The sequence below is a fragment of the Schistocerca piceifrons genome, chromosome 7 (genome assembly GCF_021461385.2).
Source record: "Schistocerca piceifrons isolate TAMUIC-IGC-003096 chromosome 7, iqSchPice1.1, whole genome shotgun sequence".
Lineage (NCBI taxonomy): Eukaryota > Metazoa > Arthropoda > Insecta > Orthoptera > Acrididae > Schistocerca > Schistocerca piceifrons.
Window position 1 is genome coordinate 170,199,485 of NC_060144.1, and position 7,201 is coordinate 170,206,685.

The window sequence follows — 7,201 nt, forward strand, 5'->3', positions numbered from 1 at the left end:
ACGGCAGTAGAAAATACATTCACTGTCAGTGAGAACAATTTAAGTAGTGTTCCGGAAATCGATTATAAAGTGGCAGCTGTAATACCCACAGCGGAACTGGAGATTGAGTTTAAGAATGATTCGCAAGTGTTGAAAGAAGATCAGATGTCGGATAAAACGTCCGTCATCGAGCGAGGGGATGCAGAGAGGGATGAGGTCTGGTTAAGGCAGTTCGGTCGCTTATACGACGAACTAAGAGATTATAGGGGCCTGTACGGGAGAAGCATTTATGGAGAGCGCGGGCAGAATTTGCCGCGTCTCGTCCCACAGGAAGATAGTATTTGTGAAGTGATGGAAAGTTCTGGCCCTAACCGGCAGACTTTACCAGAAATAGTTGATGTTAATGGGGAGTACGAGCAAGATTCGTCGTGTTTCGTCCCGCAGGAGTTAGATGTTGAAGTAGTAACGGAAAGTTCTGGCCCTAACCGGCAGACTTTACCGAAAGTTATAGTGATAGAAGTAGCCGACCCATCCGACGCAAACCTCCAGTTTAAACATTGCGAAAGTATTAAGGAGAAAGATAGCGAAAATTTTAGTGATAGCCGGACACGATTGGTAGAAAAGCACGTAGATTACAGCGTGTATGAGGTTAGAGCTGACGTTATACGGTCAGACGGTAGCAGTGTGGGTTGCGCAGATCCAGAGGAAGTAATTTCAGATGCTACTGGGCACATTCTTCCAGGTAGATTGGCAGATGAGATCAATCTGACCAAAGTGGAATCAACGCAGGTGACAATTAGTGAAGTGATAGCAAAGCAGCACTCACTAGTTGACGAGTTACAGGAAAAGGTTTCGGTATTGGAGGCGAAGCTACAGACTAAGCCTCAGGACAAACGTGTTGAAATTAAAACTGTATGTGAACAGAGGCTGAAAAAGCCGCCAGATAAACCGGATTTAGGATCAAAGCCGGATGGTTTTTTCTGGAATGACCTGGATATAGACGAGGATTTACTGTGGGAAAATAAAGAAACAGTCGAGGACAAGTGTAGACAGATAGTAGTGTCTGTTAATATGCACGACCTACAACTAAACGTGTTGATTGACACCGGTGCAGAATTTAGTGCTGTATCTGGGAAAATATTTGAGTTACTGAAAGACAGACCTGGCATCGTAGTTATGCCAGTAACAGGAGTGAAAATTATCGGTGTTACTGGGAAGGCCAGTAAACCGGTCACAAAACAGATTTTTGTCAACTTCGAGATATGTGGGGCACGATTTGAACAAGAGTTTGTCGTCGTGCCAGACTTAACTACGGAAGTAATTATCGGGTTAGATTGGCTATTAAAGTACCGTGCAGTGATTAACTGCGAAAGCAAAACTTTGACATGTATGTCACTAGATAAAACAATGATAGTTAGTTTTGACGAGGCAGGAGACGGTGTGCATAGGCAATACCAGCCTATACACATTGTTAACTGGCCGAATGACATTGACGTAGGAATGGGTTTGAACTGCCGTAACATGAGGAATTTCGGCATTGACAAAAGTGTAGAAAGTGAATTGGAAGAGATAATCAAATTCCCTCCACGAATTAACATTAGTATTGGTGTGAAAAAAGATCGTTTGCGAGAAGTAATGAAGCTTAAAGCCGATGCTCGCATACGTCGTCATGACGCTAAAGCGCGATTTGCTAAGTTTGCAATCGGAGACTTAGTACTTGTAAAAGCTCATGAGAAATCGAGCGAGTTAGAAGATTTAAGGATGTGCCATGTTGCGATGCTTTTGCCTGACCTAGAGATCATTAAAGAACTTGTAATTAACAAGTAATTAATTTTGATTAGACGTTTAACCAACTGAAAAATCCAAGCTGCTAGTTTAAGTTTTCAGCTGAGTCACAGTAGATTAAGGAATGTAAATATGATTTTGTAAATAGCTGTCAGATTTCATGAATGTGTGTTTTATTAGTCATTGCCGATGTACTTAGACGCTGTTTTAAGTTTCAGGCTAGTACATGCGTGTGATGATGGACAGTGTTGATTTATCCACTGTGATAGTATTAAGGGACTCCTTGAGATTACTCGGGAGTGAGTTTTTCCGAAAGAATTCAGTGAAACGGACGTTCTGGAAATGCCGTTACAAGGGCGAGAGAGATCAAGCGTGCCGCACAGGCGGGCGCAACAATACTGGCGGGGCGGAACCGCTGTCGGCCTTTGTGCCGCTGTCGGCCTTTGTGCCGCTGTCGGCTCTTGTGCCGCTGTCGTCATTCTTTGTACTTGCGAGTACGGAAGGCGGAATTGTTTTTCTTCCCGGACAGATGATGTGAAAGAATTCTGCTGTCAATACTTATGTTTTTTTCGATCTACTGAATATTATTTTCTTGTTTAGCATTAAGTGGACTCTCATGGCAAGCGTATTAATTACGAAAAGGTTATATACAATTTGTATGCTATGTAATTAATAATTAATTTGCGTATTTTGGTCTACCTGTTTTTATGACCATGTACTCTGATTAATTTTGCAAATAGTATTCCATTTCTCATAGTGTTACGAATTTTAATGATTTTGGAATAGCTAAACCATTTTCTATGTTTTCTATGAATTTTGATATGTTGTCAACCTGTTTTATTTTGTGCAAGATGACAGAGTGGAATACGATTAGGAGTGTCTCCACTCAATTATTATTGTCTAAAAATTGGTTTATGGTTAATTAGACGAATGCTAAATTTTTTTGATGTTTTGAGCATATGCATTTCCGCTGTTTCTTTTTTGGGACATTTTCTGAGTCTGTTTACGTTACACGAACATCCTCAGACAATGTGGGGCACGTGTAACGCCGGAAATGCATATCCTCCTATTTCCCTCTATTGTACTATAATTTGTTTTCCTTATTTTTGCTACCTGAAGATATGACATTTCTGTCTCTTTATGTATTGTAATTGTTTTACTGTTTGTATATATATATTTATGCACTCATGTCGATGTATAATTGGTTTGTTTCGTAAATATTATTTGTATTTTTACGCTGGGTCTTGCCTAGGGAAAACTGCTATCGAACGATTACGTCGATAGGTCGTGTGACGAATCAAAGTGTGTAGGATCTTTGGTAGTGTTAACTCTGCCGCGTGGAGTGCGGGCAGGAGAGTGAGAGTCTGGCGGGAGTAGCGAGTGGAGCAGGTGTTGTGTGACGCTCCCGTGAGTTGTCGCGCTTTCGGGGTTTGGCAGCATGTAATTGCGCTCGACTCGCGATGATAGTTTCTGACATGGTGTCGCGGACGGGAAGCATTAGCTGGCGCACATCAAGAGCCCGTTTCGCCTGGTGACCGTGTCGAGAAGAAGGCGCGCCAACATCCAGCTTCTGCAACAGCGACGGCCGACAATGAGTGACTGTCGCCACCTCCTCGATCGACGGCTTCAAACCTTCAATCAACCAACAAGGAAGACTAAAAGCACGTAAAGTTTCAGAACTGTATGGCAGACCTCAGCTTTTCAAATTGTTCCATTTGCCTCGCAAAATTACAGCAACTTAGCATGAACCTTTGTTGCTCACTGTCCCAATTGCATTGCCAAGTAGGGTCCCTTCCTTTTCCGAAATGAACCCGAGTGTCGTTGAAATTCAAACGCCAGCATTAAAATAATATAATTAGATTTCACTGCTTTAATTTCAAAGTGCAGTAGCTGGCTACAATATTTAGGTTACACGAGCACAAATTTAGAGTGCGAGTTTTGTTAGCATATTTTAGCTTACCTGTGACTGCAGCTCAGCTTGGTACGTACTAAATTTTACTATTGTTAATAGTTCAGAATCATTTAATTCAAGTTCAAAGTAAAATCTCTTGTTTCTAAATTGCGTAGAGTCAAGTTGCTTTTGAAATGATTGTTGAGGTAGTCCAAGACTAACCGTATTTTACTGGATTTCGATGTGCTTCAGAAAGAAAGCTCACTATTAACTTCAGTCACTAAATTAACTTTCGATTTTCCGGTTTTATTAATTCTTTTGCTAAATTAAGTCAGAGTGTAGCGAAATTTATTACTTCTGACAAACTTTCAGTTTTCACACTACACGTGTCAACCTTCAGTTGCCACGCTTCTAGTGTTAATTATATGTGTAATAACCTTTCTTTTTCAGTTACTATAGTAATTGTCCTTAGGACTGGCGACCGTGATTTCCCCCAAATCTCAAATATCTAATTACCGCTAGTTAATTGTTAACGTAACGGCCGCACATTTACTTTCTTTATTAACTTTACCCCTTTTCAAAATTAATTTCCACCAGTTTCATTTGCATTTTTCCATTCAATTAGATGTAACCCTTTCCTCCCTCTTTACCGATAGATTAACTTCGGTGACGATTGCTTTTCCCAAATTTCCATTAGGTACACGCGGTTTAATTTTTCACTGTCATTAAGGTCGATAAGTGTGGGGGGAGGTTACAGACTGACGTGTCGCCACATTCTGTTACGTAGTTTGTTTTATACTACAGCAGTGGTCCGATGATGGCTGTACGTCATATCTGAAACGTACCACTGTTTGAATGAAAATAGTGGTTGTCGAGAAATATAATAAACACGAAAAAAAAATGTTTCTGAATCACAGCTTCCCCTAATAGACAGTTACGTCATATTTCACATAACACACATAATATTGACGTCTGGGGCTGCAGCAGTTCTTCTACATTAGTCTGACTAAAACAGTAATGAATTTACTTACTTGCATAAAAGAAAAAAATCGTTTATATCGCTATGTCGTTGGTACTAAATCTCAAAGAGCTGCAACTGCATCAGAATAATAACGTGACTGGCGTTTAGTCGTATGCAGGACAGCTACAGTAGCAACAACCAGTCGGAACACGTTTTTGCTCACACCAGTCCTGTGAACAACTGTCATGGCACTCTGCTATCTCAGCATGTAATTACCGAGTAACTATAAAAAATTGCGGTCTGTATCGCAACTCTTGAGATTTGTTATGGTATTCTTTGTTTCTCATTGCGGCATGCTTCTTTACATGGAATGTGTGATTGTAACTGTGCTTCCTGCTTAGGAAAGTAATAAAACTCTCAAGAGCCTGCAGAGAAATACTGTACGTAACCTGAGAATGTACTGAGTACAGAACGGCACAGCTGATGCCACGCTGGCCATATTGCGGTTGCGCATGAAGGTTCCTTTACACCGAAAACGAGCTCCAACAAACAAAAATGCAGCACTGTTGTACATTTGGAACACTTGCAATTAATATGAGTTTGGCAAACTTACAATAGTTGCAAAATGTTGACATATGTTTCAAACTCTTGTGAACACATATATTTGGCAGTTTTTTAAAAGTTTTTTTAGAAAATGCGTTCTGGCTGTGAAGATGGATTAGCACTTCGTGCTATAATTTCTAGTGTAATTGTTTATCGCGTAAATCAACCAAAAAGAAGACGCACGCGCTCCCAAAGTTTTTGTTACAAAGAGTAATCCATGGAATCTGTATTGGCGGAGCTCGTATTGAAGACAGGTACGGTTTCAAAAATTTTGTCAGTGTAACATGTGGGCAAATTGAAGAAATTTTGAGGCTGGTAGCACCACATGTTGAATGGAAAGACACTGTTTTAAGAGATGCAGCATAAGCAGCAGAACAACATCCTGTAAAACTTCGATTTTTTGGCAACAGGTGACATTTACACAAGTTTAATGTATTCTCATTGAATATCGCTGGCCAAGATTAGTGAAACTCGCCTGGAGCGTACTGAGTTACACTGAACGCACTCAAGGATTTTCCAAAAGTAAGTACTGTTATTTTATTTACTTACCGGCACATACTACATATTCCATTCTTTCCAATATCACATTATCTGAAGGCAAGGAACTGAAAGTTATTATTAAGGTGTTACTACTGTAGTAATTCTTCCAATCCATATGTCGCATACAGCAAACCAGTGCTTAACAGTATTGGTTAAAAACAGTCTTGGTTGCAATTTTTTTTTTATTTTTTAACGACGCGTTTCGCGCCCCCATCTTATTGTTACTCGTTCCTGTGAATGGGAACGCGATACGCAGATCTTGGCGCGTCCATCTCGCATCCATCTAGAAAAGATAACCTGAAGATTTCTAAATAAGGCGAAACGCGTCGTTAAAAAATAAAAAATAAATAAAATGGCAACCAATACTCTTTTTAACCAATACTACTATAGTAGTGGCAACGGCCTTGCCGCAGTGGATACACCGGTTCCCTTGAGATCACCGAATTTAAGCGCTGTCGGGCATGGTCTGCACTTGGATGGGTGACCATCCAGGCCGCCATGCGCTGTTGCCGTTTTTCGGGATGCACTCAGCCTCGTGATACCAATTGAGGAGCTACTCGACCGAATAGTAGCGGCTTCGTTCAAGAATACCATCATAACGGCCGGGAGAGCGGTGTGCTGACCCCACGCCCCTCCTATTAGCATCTTCCACTGACGATGACACGGTGGTCGGATGATCCCGGGAGGCCACTCGTGGCCTGATGACGGAGTGCTACTATAGTAGTTGACAGGCACATCAATATTTAAGTGAAAAATATAAGTTGCTGAAAACATTTTAAATACACTTACCTACATACAGGTACACTATATATTCACTAGCTGCGACATAGTCGCTAATATGAACAGTGATCCAATATTGTCAAATGTGTCTTATTCCAGTCTTTGATCACAATATCAATTCCTTTGACGATAAAGGAATTGATATTGTGGTCAAAGACTGGAACAAAAAACATTTGATACTATATATTTCCTGCATTTACCTTTGAAAGAACACAACCAAAATATATTTTGAGACACAAAATGAAAACTGTAGATGCCATAGCCTTAAACTTAAAATAAAAACATTCTTAATTTGAAATAATTTATTCATAAAATTATTGATCAGACGTATTCTACAGAGGTTTCGTGACTTCGGTTTTTAATAAAACGTTAATAGCTATTTCTGTGGACCAGTTGGGAGTCGCCATTGTATAAAAACACGGAGCCTGGAAACGCAGATGGCCGTAGTGGCTGATAACGCATTGAGACCACACATCATTTCAGCCTGTCGCATCCAAGCCATCATTATCCTGCTAACCATCAGTGACTTCAGTTGCCGTCATGTCAAATCGATTAATAGATAGGTAGTTAACGCCATAGCCTTACGTGCAATACTGAAAACCTGTAAATGCCAATTTGGCAATAGCCTCTTGAGGCTTATGATTATGTGCGCACCTAATGAT

General features: G+C 40.5%; 1 pseudogene; it reads left to right on the forward strand.

Moving 5' to 3' along the window:
- The first annotated feature begins 6,153 nt into the window (after window positions 1-6,153).
- LOC124709400 lies at window positions 6,154-6,271 on the forward strand (annotated as a pseudogene).
- The last annotated feature ends 930 nt before the right edge of the window (window positions 6,272-7,201 follow it).